Here is a 13,210-nt window from a genome sequence, read left to right as displayed (position 1 = left end):
GTGAAATTCAGTAGGGAGGGATTTGTAAGACAAAGCTCTGAGATAATGCTGGTAAGCAGAGCCTGTCCCATGCCCACGGAGGAGACCAAAAGTGAGAAAAACACTTCTCACATCTATCTTCTGGTCTGGGGAAAACCCTGCCTCAGGACCCATCACTTCAAATTCCTGGGCTGGCCTCTGGAGGACTTAGATGGACAGGGAACTCAGTACCCTAGACATCAGTGTGGGATAGTGTATGCCTTCCCCAAAATGATCTGGAAATGTCATTTCCTCAAATCTGGGTTAGCCAGCCACTGAGGTTTGTACAGGAAAGGATGGTCCTGCATGGCCCCAGTGCTAAAGCCACCACTGAGGAGGTTACAGCAGCTGTGCACATCTGCACTGTGGTACACACAGAAATGTGGGAGGAAGAGCTGGGTGCACCAAAAAAAAATGGAACAAGCTGTCCTAACCTAGCCTCTCTGTTTTTGCAATCAATCTATGTTTTGTTTTGCTGCTACAGGAGCCATGGAATAGTGAACACAAGGAACAGACAGATTTCTCCCTCTCCTCTGCAGAGAGCAGGACCTGCTCTACTGGCAGCAGCTGAGCCAGGCCCCACCAGCATTCACTGGACAGGGGTCCTGAAGAACAGATTCCACCTTGTGGTTACATCCATCCTAGAATCCCAGCTGGAAAAACACCCTGTCTATAGTCCCATGAGTGTCCTTGGCCTCCCACAAGATGCTGGGGCACAACAAAGCAGCATGGGCCAGGAACTGGTTTTCCAATAGGTAACGTGGATGGAAACCTTTGGCCTCCTGAGGAATTGTTTTAATCACTTTAAAAAGCGGTTATTAAAAAAAAAAAAAAATAGTGGTTGTATGGAAAGTGGTTATATGCAGTAGGACACCAGTGTGGGGTACCCAGGAGCAGCAAGACACAAGTCCCAGTGCCACAACTGCAAAAATTCCTGGCAGGAGGGAGCAGAGATTTTCCAGGAGATGCTGAAGGGGCAGGACCACGTGTCTGATCTTGTTCACTGCCTGTCTCCCTGAGTAACAAAGGACTGTATGGGAATAAATCAGCATATTAATGGGAATGCTAATTGCAGCTGAATCTGGTATGGACTCAAATTTACACATTCCTTTCAATTATGAATTCTACAACCCAGTCTGAACTGCACTTGGAACAATTAATGAGAACAACTACTATTTTAAAGATCAACCATCCTTTCAGTGGCTTTGATATTTAGATTAAAATAAAAGTCAGCTAATAGGACAGATCCCCATTTCAATATCACAGCACAAAGCAAAGCACCTCACAGTGCAGAGGCCACTCAAAGTAACTGAGGTCAGGATAGGGCCCAGCATTTGAAAGTGTGCCTTTTTAACAAGAAGCAGAAATACAATTCTGTTCCCATCTCTCCTTGGCTGAACAACCTGCAGGGATGTGTAACTGGAATTTCAATGCCCGTGTGCAGTGACCATGTTCTTGAAGTGTCTGTAACTACAAGCCCTACATATCAGTGGATAGATAGATAGATAGATAGATAGATAGATAGATAGATAGATAGATAGATAGATAGATAGATAGATGTGTGTGTGTGTGTGTGCTGATTTCTTCCCATTCCTCCCTGTGCAGAGGAGCAGGGTTATACCTGTAATAACAGGTTATTATTACCTGTTATCCCATTCCAATTTCCCCAGCCCAGAACGGCTTCACAATGAGGTTTAAACATATTTCTTTTCTTTTTAGGTGGTTTAATGAAGTCTAAAAGAACTGAAGCATTCCCTCACATCCACAGAGCTCTCAGCCTTGCCTTGCCTCTGCCCCCACTGAAGCCAGTGTGAGTAAACCAGTGTCAAAGACCACTGCCTGGTGGGAGCCTGTCTCAGGAGGGGATGATCTACAGGCAGTCATGAAGGTTAAATGTGTCTCACAGGACCCTCCTGAGGGCAAGAAGAGAGGTGAGAAACCAGGTTCTACATCTTCCCCACCTGATTCCAAACTCTGCTCATGTTCTGCCTCAGAATAAGTTCCCAGCCCCCACGGTGTCCTGCAGCAGTGAGCTCCAAACGCCACACCAGCCCTTGTCACTCAGTCCACTACTTTGCATGAATGACCCCCAGCCTTTGGTTATCTAATGTAGCCTAGTGTCCAGTCAGGCCATTCTCCTGCCCGAGGTTTTTCCTCCCCTTTATTTTATTATGGTTATGGTCCAGAGTGAGGGTGTCCCCCACTGGAGACCACTCAAGCCACCCGAGTCTCATCTGCATTATGCCCATGCATGATATCTGAATCTGCATTAGCTGGGTAGTTCTTGAGCTGGAGATATTTCCAGTGATAGAGAACCTGTAATAGCCCCTTGGAAATAATTTTAAATATTCACTATTTCCTATTTTTCTATTGTCTTTCCTTTAAACCTTCTGTAGGTCCCAAAAGCACCTCACTCAGGTCATCTTCAGCCTTCAGCTGCCTGAGGTCTCAGTCCCAGGAGCAGATGCTGCCCTCACTGGCACAAGAGCAGCATCCAGAGCTACTCTCTATGACCTCTCCAGGATGCCACTGCTAGGAGGCTCCTCCAAATCTCTCCTCTCCCACCCACATATGGCAGTTCTTCATGGCTTTCTGTGTTTGTCACAGACACTTCATTCCTTCATCCACCCCAAAATGTTTGCCTGGAAATTAAGACGTTTGGCCAATTTCCCCATTATAGCCCGTTCTCATTTCTTTCTGTGTCTTTGTTCAGGAGAAAGTGAATCTGTCTCAGGTGACAGCTCAAACCTGAAGGGGATTTAATTGTGGCAAAGCCCAGAGCTATTATAGCATCTTAATCTGGAATATAGCTCTACTCCTAACAGAAGGGCTCAGAGACAAGGGCCAGGAGTGCATACACTTCTTTCTGAACCGAATTTAACTTATGGTGTGTAGTCATATAAAGAGCTGTTAAGTGGAGTGCTAATCTTCTTCAAGGATGAGCTGTAATGACACTGGGGTCTGAAGAGGCTGCTGCACATGAACCACCTCAGTCAGATCTCTGCAGACCTTCTGCCCTGCAAGAGAGCCAGGGAAACTACAGCACTGCTGATGTCAGTGTATGAAAATATGTGGATTTCTGATTATTCTGAATATCCTGATATCTCTGGCTATCTATGCATGCATATGAAAATTTGCTCTGCAGTTTCATGTTTCACAGGTATAGGCAGACGCTGGCTTTGTTTCTCTGGCAGAAACCTTGTGGCTAAAACACCCAGGTGGGAGCACAGAGGCCCCAGGGACAGTGGCCCTCAGTGACACTGCTGCAGGCACGTGGCACACAGCCCCACAGGGACACAAGAAGGAAAAGGACAGAGGATAAGTGGTGCTGGGATGGCTTTGGATTTACCACCACCAGTCCAACCTCCCTCAAGAACTCCTTGTGGGGCCATTCCAGACAATTGTGGAAGTCAGCCCTGCCTTACAGCATGGGAATGCAAAAACCAGCTTTGAATCCCCCTCAGCCCTTCTGGGGTTTTGATACATCCCATCCTAAAGAAGGATGCTGAGAAGGTTGAATCCCCCTCTGTAAATGCCTTTCCCTCCCCAGTGACCAGGCAAAGGGCAAGACAACAAACTCATGTCAAGGACATGTGCCCACTTCTAAAGAGCTGCATCCATCAACAGCAAACCCCCCTCATCCTCTGTGAGTGTGAAAGGACCCTCTGGGAGACATGTCCAAGGAGGGGGAATATGCCAGATTCTGGGTGAGGACATGAGCCCAGAGAGGCTTTTCAGCCCAAGAAGGGTCTCCAGCTGTAAGCACCAGGCCCAGCAATCCCCACAGGGCTGTGGGATGATGCACTCACACATCACTGCTGGAGGTCAGCAGGTTTCTCCATGCTTCAGCTTCACCAAGAGCATCTGGTTCTGAATACCTCACCAAATAAAAGCTTCAGTTGATTAAAAGCAATTAAGCAGAAGGATCTCATCTCTAACCATGGCTTCACGAGCTCGCCCTGCCACAGGCATGGCTGGAGTGAGTGGCCAGGGGTTGAACTGGGCAAACGTGCTGTAAAATAAATACAGAAAGTATCAAGGTAAATAGTATGTTTTATAGTTGTTATATTTATTCTGCTGAGGTGTTTTGATACCAGATTCAGGGGGAAGAGGGTAGAAGTTCAATTCACTGAATGGGAACAGGCTCCAGTATAAATATCCTTTCAAGCTTTGTCAGCCACTGCTCTAAAAGGGATGGCAGGGTGGGTAAACACATCAGCTCTTCACTCTTGCATGTTTATGCTCAGTTCCACAGCCACACACTGATTCCAGCTCTCTCTGGATCAACATGCCCTCGGTGTGGGGCTCTGCTCCTCAAGCTGCAAGCCCTGCAGTCCAGTGCATAGTGAGGTTCTGAGCTCCTGACAGAGCACAAGCTCTCCCTCTGTCATAAGACATCACGATAGGGCAGAAATACTAAAAAAACCCAGCACAGTAAGGAAGAACATTAAGATTGCAAAAGGCCTCTAAGACCATCAAGTTAAATCAGTAACTTGACACTACCAAATCCACCACTGAACCACCTCCCAGAGTGCCACATCCACAAATTTTTTGGACACTTACAGGGATGATGACTCCAACACTTCCCTAAGCAGCCTATTTCAATGCTTGACCACCCTTCCAGTGAAGAATTTTTTCTTAATACCCAATCTAAACCTCCCCTAGCACAACTGGAGTCCATTTCAAACACCAACACACAAAAATATTGTCACATAAGCCTTTGCTTTTGAAGCTTTCCTCATGACTATTGGCATTTCTGCAAGAGAAAACACCAGGAATACAAACAGGCTCCCATTTAATTTACTGCAAAAGCAGAGCTGTTAACCAATGGTACTATGCAGCATACAAAAAAAAACTCAAAAGAGCTGAAGATCCTAAAAAAATTTAGCCAGACCCAAGCCTACACAGCAAAGCACCATGGGATTTTAGGTCCATATAAAACTTTACCAAAGAGGCAGAGAAGCAAGTGCCTAAATTATAGCACAGGCCAAGAGAAATATGACAAAAATATGTGAAAGTCAATGGAAACACACTGGGGGTTGGAGGGCTCATTGGCTGCTCCCTAAGAAATGGTTTATTGTGTTTTCAAACGTGCCTAAGAAGGAGCCAAAGAAAGCCTGTGGCTTTTCATAAAGAAAACCAATGAGAGTAAATGTCTCTCCTTGGTGCTCTCACACAAGAAGAATTTTGCATTCAATGCCTTGGGATAGATTTTTCACATCAGGTGTGTCCTTCACCCTTGGGCTGGCAGATGTCCAGCCAGGCTGCCACAGGAACCAGCCAGACCCTCCTCCAAGTTGTGTCCAAACAATTCCTAGGTGAAGGTTTTGAAGGAGCTGCTGCTGGGCACAGGAGCAATGGGTCTCTACTGGGCCATAAACTCACCCCAGCTCCTCTGCTCTCCTGGCCAGGCTCAGGGGAGGCACCAGGGGCTATCCTGGAGCTGTGCATCCACTGATGGCCTTGCTGCAGCTCTCACTGCACTTGTGTGGCCACTGGGCATTCCCTGACTTCTCCCAGGTGCATCAGCCTGTGTGTCTGTGAGATACAATGATGTGGGTCAGACCAGAGGTGCTCTGGGGCAGTGTGCTGGCAACAAAGCAAACCAGTGCCAGAGCTTTGGGAGTGATTTCTGGAGAAAAAAACCAAACCAAACAACTTTCAGACCAATGTGGAAGCAAGCACAGTGTATGTAATGGGCTGATGATGGGATAAAGGGCAACAAACAAAATTAACAAAATGCAATGAATTTTACTGCCTCACTGTGATAAAAAGCATGTGAATTGAGGCATTGGAGAATGATGTCCCCAGGAATGCAAAAGCTAAAGAGTCATTTGATGAACACTGAAACTCCATCAATGGGAAGAATGAAAAAAGAATACAATGCTTTGGAGTTTGGTTTTTGTTGTTGGGGCTTGGGGTTTCGTGTTGTTTTTTTCACTTGAAACCAAGGAATGGAGGACAGAATAGAGATTTCTGCTCCACAGCTGAGAACTTTGGCATCTGCATACAAACCAGAAAGCACAAATGCTTCCTGAGTTAAGAGAGAGCTCTCTGTGGGACCCAAGATTTCCAGGAGGAATTACTGCAGGCCCAAAGCTAGACCTGCAAACAGGAAGGCCATAAAAAATGTGATCAACAAACACTGGAGCTGAGCAAGGACACAGCTTCAAGTGAAGGGAGGCTGGGAATGGGGAAATCATCTATTGCAGGGCAGTGCAGGGATGTAGAAAAGTGAAAATGTATTTACATTTTGGACAGCAGAGCAGGGGGAAAGAGTTGTACTTTGTGTCCCCAGCTAGTCCTACTTGCCAGAAGTCAAGCCAGGGAAAAAAAAGCAGATTTTGTGAGTCCTTGGAACCCTCCAGTATAATGGCAGCTGTTTGAGCAGCTCTCAAGGCTGGGTGGAATTAGACAGGACTAGAGGATTTCCCCCTCCATGTAAAGATGCTTTTACTCCAGAACAAGATAAGTCAGGGGAGAGGCTGTCCTGACCTGTGGCTCTGAAGATGTGCTGCCTCCCCCATGGAGCAGAGCAGAGCAGGACAGGCTGAGCTGATGTCCCTGGCACCCCAGGCACTGAAAGAAGAGCCTGCACCCTAAAGAAAAGGTAAATGTGAAGCACCTGAAGGCTGACAGCTCCCTGAACATATCCTCAGAGGTAAATCTCAAAGAGGTGTCACAGAGACAGGCTGGACCCAGCTGAGGCTGTGCTAAGCAGGAGGCCAGCCCCAAACTACTGAAGCAGCAACCAAGGACCAGAGTGGGGACAAGGCATAAGGCTAAAACAGCCACCAGCCCCCAGGGACTCAGGTGAGGGAAGAACCCTTGGATGGTTCCAGTCCTTTGGTGTAGGAGTGTTGCGGGGTAGGATGGTCAGGACGGATGGAGATGAGAGATCTCTGAAGCCAGGACTGGAACTTGGGGTTTATTGCAAAGGGCCTGGGGGCAGGGCCCTGCTGAGAGCTGCCAGCCACAGCTCTGAGCAGGCCTGAGAGAAGAGAGGGGAGAGAGGATGAGAGAGAGAGGATGAGAGGGTAAAAGGGTAAGAGGGTAAGAGAGTGAGGTTCCTGTTACAATACAATAAATCTTTGTTGAATATTCTAATTCTCACTAACCAATCTAGTACAATATACAAATCCTATAGCATTTACATACAGCCTATAAGAATCATTACATTACTATACTGTGTTACATTTTAAACCCGAAAAACTCCTCTTTGGACCCGTTCTGCCAAGCTGACAGGGTCTGCTCGGACCCTTGGACCTGTCTGCAAGCAGAGGGTGTTGTTTCATCAAAAGGAGATTACCTTCAGCTGGCCACACCATTGTTTCCCGTTGTTCAGTGACTAAGGTATCTCAAAGCTTGCTTTTGTTTCAATCTTGCTTATAGTTTCTATATTCTCAAAATCTTTTGCCAAGCAATCATATTTATAAGGCTTTCCTGTTCCATCTTCCCCAACACTTTGGCTTCATGAATAATTCATAACTCCTCACCATTCCAAATTCCAGTCATGATCCTGTCCAACACAAGCAGCCCAATGTCCCAGGAGCTGCTCCTCAGCTCCCTTCCTCCCCTTCCCAGAGGTATCTTCTCCAGGAGACGCCCCAGACCTCAGATTTCAGAGCAGACAAGCCCAAAACAGCAGGTGCCAGTCTCCCAGGGGCCCCAGCTGAGCAGCAGCACTGCTGTGCTCACCCTGCAGCAGGGTGCCCCAGCCTTTGTCCGTGGTGGCACACGCCAGCCCCAGGCCCTGGCACACCTCAGGCAGCCCCTTGCTGGATGGCTCAGAGTGTTCTAAAGCATATTCAGCTTTTAGATTTGACAGTGGCTTGCTATGCACATTACAGTATAAAGGATTTCATTTGTTCCCATTGTTGCAATGTTTATTCCCCAAACTCCTTTAATAGTGGGCTTTTGACAAAGTGTTTCCCCAGCAATGGGAACTCCATACACAGCCCAAAGCAAACACTTGCAAGATAAACATCCTTCACATCCCAGGCTGGTCCTAACCCCTTGGAGCTTGCATTACCTCCCTTGGAGCAATTCAGCACAACTTAATCAAAGTTAAAAATGATATTGTGTGATTTTATTTTTTGTACTTGCTCAGCGAGCTTTTATTGGCAGCTGCTGCCAGGATCTGGGACTCTGCCAAATTCCCTGGTTATATTGCTCCAGTATGGACAAACAAAGAAGGCCTATTTAAAAGTTTCTTGGACACAAATAAGGTAAAAACAACAAAATAAAAAACAATGTGTAATTATTTGTTTCCTTTATGAAGGGCCTCCTTCAGAGTCCTTTGAAATCGGTTCTGGTTTCCACCTACTAAAGTCACCCAAGTGAATAATTTAATATTAATAGACATTCCTGAGCCACAATGTTACAACCAGAGGCACAAAATCCAGGAGGAAAAGGCTATCTACCTTTCCCTTTCATATTACACTTCCTGAGCCAAAACACCAACTTTAGCTGCTTGCCTTTCCCAGTAACATTTGCCACTTCTAAACACAACTCAAAAAACTTTGTAACTTTGTATTTAAATTATTTAAGCTTAATTGCACTAATTCAGAATTTTATAGTAATTAAATATTAAGGCCTCTGTCAACAACACATGCCTTTAGAAGCCTGGGTTGATGTCCCCACCTTTGGCATTTCTGCAGGAGTGCTGCCAGATTCCCATGTCCTTTTGCAGGTAATGATCACTCCCGTGTGAGTGACACTGTGGGCCCTGCCACCTTGCTAAGGTCACTGCCATGGCTCCTTCAGCAGTTAAAATGTCAGAAAATCAAAGGCACTGCTGAATCCACAGCCTGAAATTCATCCCTTTGCACAGCACAGCCCCTCACCCCATATCCTCTACAAGAGGAAGAGGTGCAGAGAGGACAGGAGAGAGGGAAAAGCAGGGAGAGGGACAGAGAGAGAGAGGAGAGAAGTAGAAAAAAGAGAAAAAAATATCTCCATTTGACAAGGCTATTTGGCAGTATTTTGGAGCCAAAGTGCCTCCTGTCAACAACACACACAATGTGCTTTTGAAAAACTAGAAATGTACATGTAGTTCCTTGGCAATTGGAAATAATAGTCAATATAGGGACAAACAGATTTTGGAGCATATGTTTTTGAACTCCCTAGAAACTGCAGCTTTTCCATTTTTTTCCAGGTCACCAATTTATTATGCAGAGGCAGTTGCTCGCTAGTGTGCAGAGTCCTGAGTCACAATAAAGAATAAGGGAAAAAAACACCCCTCTCTCTCAGCAGAAAAGTCTGACAGCAATAAAGGGCTTGAAAAACAAACTTCTTGTTTCCTCACCAGTGGCTTCAAAAAGGAGATTAGGGAGTACATAAAATCCCTGTTTTGCTTTTCCCTCTCACTCAGCAAGTTTGCATCTGAGAGAGCCTCTTAAAACCCATTTAAGAAGTTCCAAGTTTGAAAATTCCAAGGCTAAGTAAAATTCGGGTCATTTGCAAGAATTCCTTGGTCTCTGGAAACACCTGAATTCTCACCTGTAAAGAAAGAAGGAGCTGAGGTGTCTGCCTTCTGTGCTGGACCATCTTCCCCACCTTGACTCCGCCCTGGCTCAGCAGGTCCTTGTGCTACCTGTGGACATCAGAAATGTCAACCTGCCCCCCAGGTGGGAGCTGCCAGAAGCTGCCTTTGCCCATGGGCAAACTGCACTTTGGGCAGCCTCAGGGACATGGACACAAGGGCTGGAAACCCTTCCTGCTGCAATTTGGCTTCCTCCACTCCTGGAGACAGAGACAGCCCAGCACCTGCAGTGTCTGTGCCAGGGACATGAGCCAGAGCACACAGGCACTTGTTCTGTGCCTCATAAAGATGCTGCTGTCTTATTCTAGCAAGGTGGGTTTGATTCTCCTTATTTCTGTGCAAGGAGATGTTGGCTCTTTGTTGCTTTTGTCAGGATGTGACTTGGGCTAGGGTGGAGGGGAAGAATTGAGGCTTCACCTCACTGAGCTCATTATTATTGAGATGATGTTGGTTTGTGTTGGTGCTAACCCAGTCCCCCAGGTTTTGCAGTGGGAATAAAGCAAGTTGACAGTGCACAGTTTGACAGTGAAGGCAAAACCCCCTGGTTCCTTCACACAGCCAGCTGCAGATGGTGTGGAAATGCTGCCTTGTACTTTGTCTTGTCTTGATTGTCACAAATTCCCAGTTCAGATTCCTCTTGTCACTCTTGTATGGACCTGGAGACACACTCACTGCTAATCCAGGGACACACAGCCCTGCCTGGGACACATCAGAGGACCTGGAACTCCAATTGGCCCATCCTGGTAATTTCTCCTGCTATCTTCATAATCTTTAAAGCTCTTACCTTTACATTCTACTGATTGTTAATCAAACCAAAACACAAGCTACAGTTGGTTTTACTTGCAAGATTGCAGTTGTAAATCCCTTTTTATCCATTTCTTTAACATCTTCTGGATTTCACAGCCACAAATAACAGCAAAATCCAATTGAAAGATGCAGTCTGAAGTAATCACTTTGTTGGCTGCCAGGAGGATAAAGTTCCTATAAATAATATTCTTTACAATGCTGAGAAACTGAACATTACTGTGAGCACAGCAAGTAATTAAGCACACTGTAATGTTGCACTTGGACAGGCAGTACAGCCAGCCTTGTCTAGAGAAATCAACCTGCTTTGCTCCCTGTCCATCCATGCAAATGAACTGAAAACCACCTGGCACACATGCAAAGTGCTCTCCTGTAAGTGGATCAGGAGTTCTGGCCAGCTGTGTGTGCAGGGTTTGGCTGGGATAGAGTCAAGTTTCTCCAGAGAATCTGCAATGGGGCCATGTTTGGTGCTGGAAGCAGTGCTGATAACCCAGGGGTGTTTTGTTGTTGCTGCCCAGGACTCACACACAGCCAAGGCCTTTCCTGCTCCTCACCCCACCCCAGCAGCGAGGGGGCCGGGGGTGCACGAGGAGCTGGGAGGGGACACAGCTGGGGCAGCTGACCCCAAATGACCCAAGGACATTCCCCACCGTTAGATGGCATCAGGCTCAGGATATAAAGCTGGGGGAAGGAGAAGGAAGGGCGTTGTTTGGAGTGGTGGCATTTGTCATCCCGAGTCACCGTTACGTGTGATGGAGCCCGGCTGCCCTGGGCATGGCTGAACACCTGCCTGGGGAAGTGGTGAATTTATTCCTTGTTCTGCTTTGTTGCATCCACAGCTTTCGCTTTACCCATTACACTGGCAGTAGCCCAGCCCATGAATTGTCTCACTTTCACTCTTCTGATTCTGCCCCCAAACCCCACTGGAGGGGTGAGGGAACAGCTGCCTACGGCTGAGTAGCCAACTGGGGTTGAACACCACAGCAGGATTTCTGGGAGCTGGTGAGCCTCAGTGGGGCAGTGCAGGGCATGGGGGGCTGAGACCAGTCTGCCTGACAAAACCTCTGCTGTTTTGTAGTGGGACCTCTGAGATAAACTTATCATCACCTGCCTGTGAACCTCTCTCCTCCACAGCACACAAAGATTTTGGGATATCACTTGTAGGGTCAAGAACTTCAGCTACTTGTACTCAGGAGACCCTGCGACTCAGTTGGACCCTGACTAAAAGTTGCACAGCTATTTTTCACAGAGGGCTTTGAAACTCTCTTCTTGTGCAAAGGGGAGTAGTCAATTCTCTGCAGCCAGGCTCATGCTCAGAGATCCCCCAACAACAACATCTGATTGCATTCGCCACAAGTGGCATCTTGCCCAGCCAGTGCTGGGATAAAAATGAATAAATGGATTTTAAAAACATGCTTAACTTCCTAGCAGACAGATGCACACTTTATCTGCTTCTGATGTCCTAGGAAGCTTTGGTAAAACAGCAAGGAGTAAAACCTACAGATATGTGCATATACATATGGACACATGTACATCTATATGTACACATAGATGAACAGAAAAAAGGCAAATATGCTGCCAATATTTCCAGCTGCAGTTCTCTTCCTGACCAAGTTATCATAGACGCTCAGATTAGATCTAATCCTGGAAATTAGGATTAGGTACTGCTAACCCCAAAGGGCTCTGGGAGAATCATTTCTTTCCAGATGGGATTCTTCCTCTCTCAGGAGCCAGCCAAAAAAATATCAATGTTTACTCTCAAGTGTACACAGTTACTTCCTAATATATTTTTTTGTGTGTGTGGTCTGAATGGACATAATCTTCTCAGTCCAGACCAAGGACAGCTCATGGTACATTCATCACCTGGTACAGATATTTATCACACACACATTTCTCTGTCACCTCATTCCACATCACCTGCTGGTGTCACCACCAGCATCCCCCTCCTGCCTCTGAGCTCTGTCATTATCCAAGTGCTTTCCCAGGGCTCTTCAAATGGGTTTTATGCTACAACAGGACAACAGCACTCGGAAGAATGAATTACACAGCCCTGCCAGACAAACAGACTCCAGCCTGCACTTTGCATAATTGCCACTGCAGGGACCTCAGGCTCCAGGAGGAGGTTAATAATAACTCTCACTGCTTGTGAAGAGCCACTCCAAGCACTGAAATATCCTGAGCTGGAGTCATGGATTTTTCAGTACTAGCTGCTCTGGGCTCTGCAACGGGATGCCCTTTGCCACACCTTAGAAACTCCTTAAAAGCACTCATTTTACAGAAAACATGGAGCTGTTTCCACTTTAATTTTGAAACATCACATTTTGCTCATTAAAAGTATGTGATGTTTTAGCACGTGCTCTAAGAGCAGACACAGCTCTTGGCTTGTCACAGGTAATGCAAAAAGCACCCAAAAATTTAGGTCAGGTTTCTCTTTGGAAGGGGGAATAGTGGGCATCACCTACATTAAAGAGTTAAATCCACAGCAAATCTACCAGCCCTGCTGTCCCAGATTACTGTCATACTATATCTGGTCTGGAGACTTCAGATTTGGGACCCAGATATGAGTTCTATTGTTTGGAAACCAACTGCTGGTCAAAACATTCTTTTGGAAAGGATTTTATTTATTTACAGAAATCTCCATAGAAACTACAGCAGAGATTTTTCAACCAGATGTGATGCTTCATTGTTAATTAGTTCATTTATTGGAACAACAGCTTTCCTATCATGAGATCTGGGCAGCTAAAATTTGAAGTGCTAACTCCAGCCTGCCCCTCAGATGGAAAATATTAGCAACACACTCAGCTTTTGGAACTGAAAACATCAAGTTTGTGGTGTACAAGCAGC

Source organism: Camarhynchus parvulus, chromosome 4 (assembly GCF_901933205.1).
Source record: "Camarhynchus parvulus chromosome 4, STF_HiC, whole genome shotgun sequence".
NCBI lineage: Eukaryota > Metazoa > Chordata > Aves > Passeriformes > Thraupidae > Camarhynchus > Camarhynchus parvulus.
The sequence above is the reverse complement of the archived record's forward strand: the minus strand, read 5'-3'. Positions refer to the sequence as shown.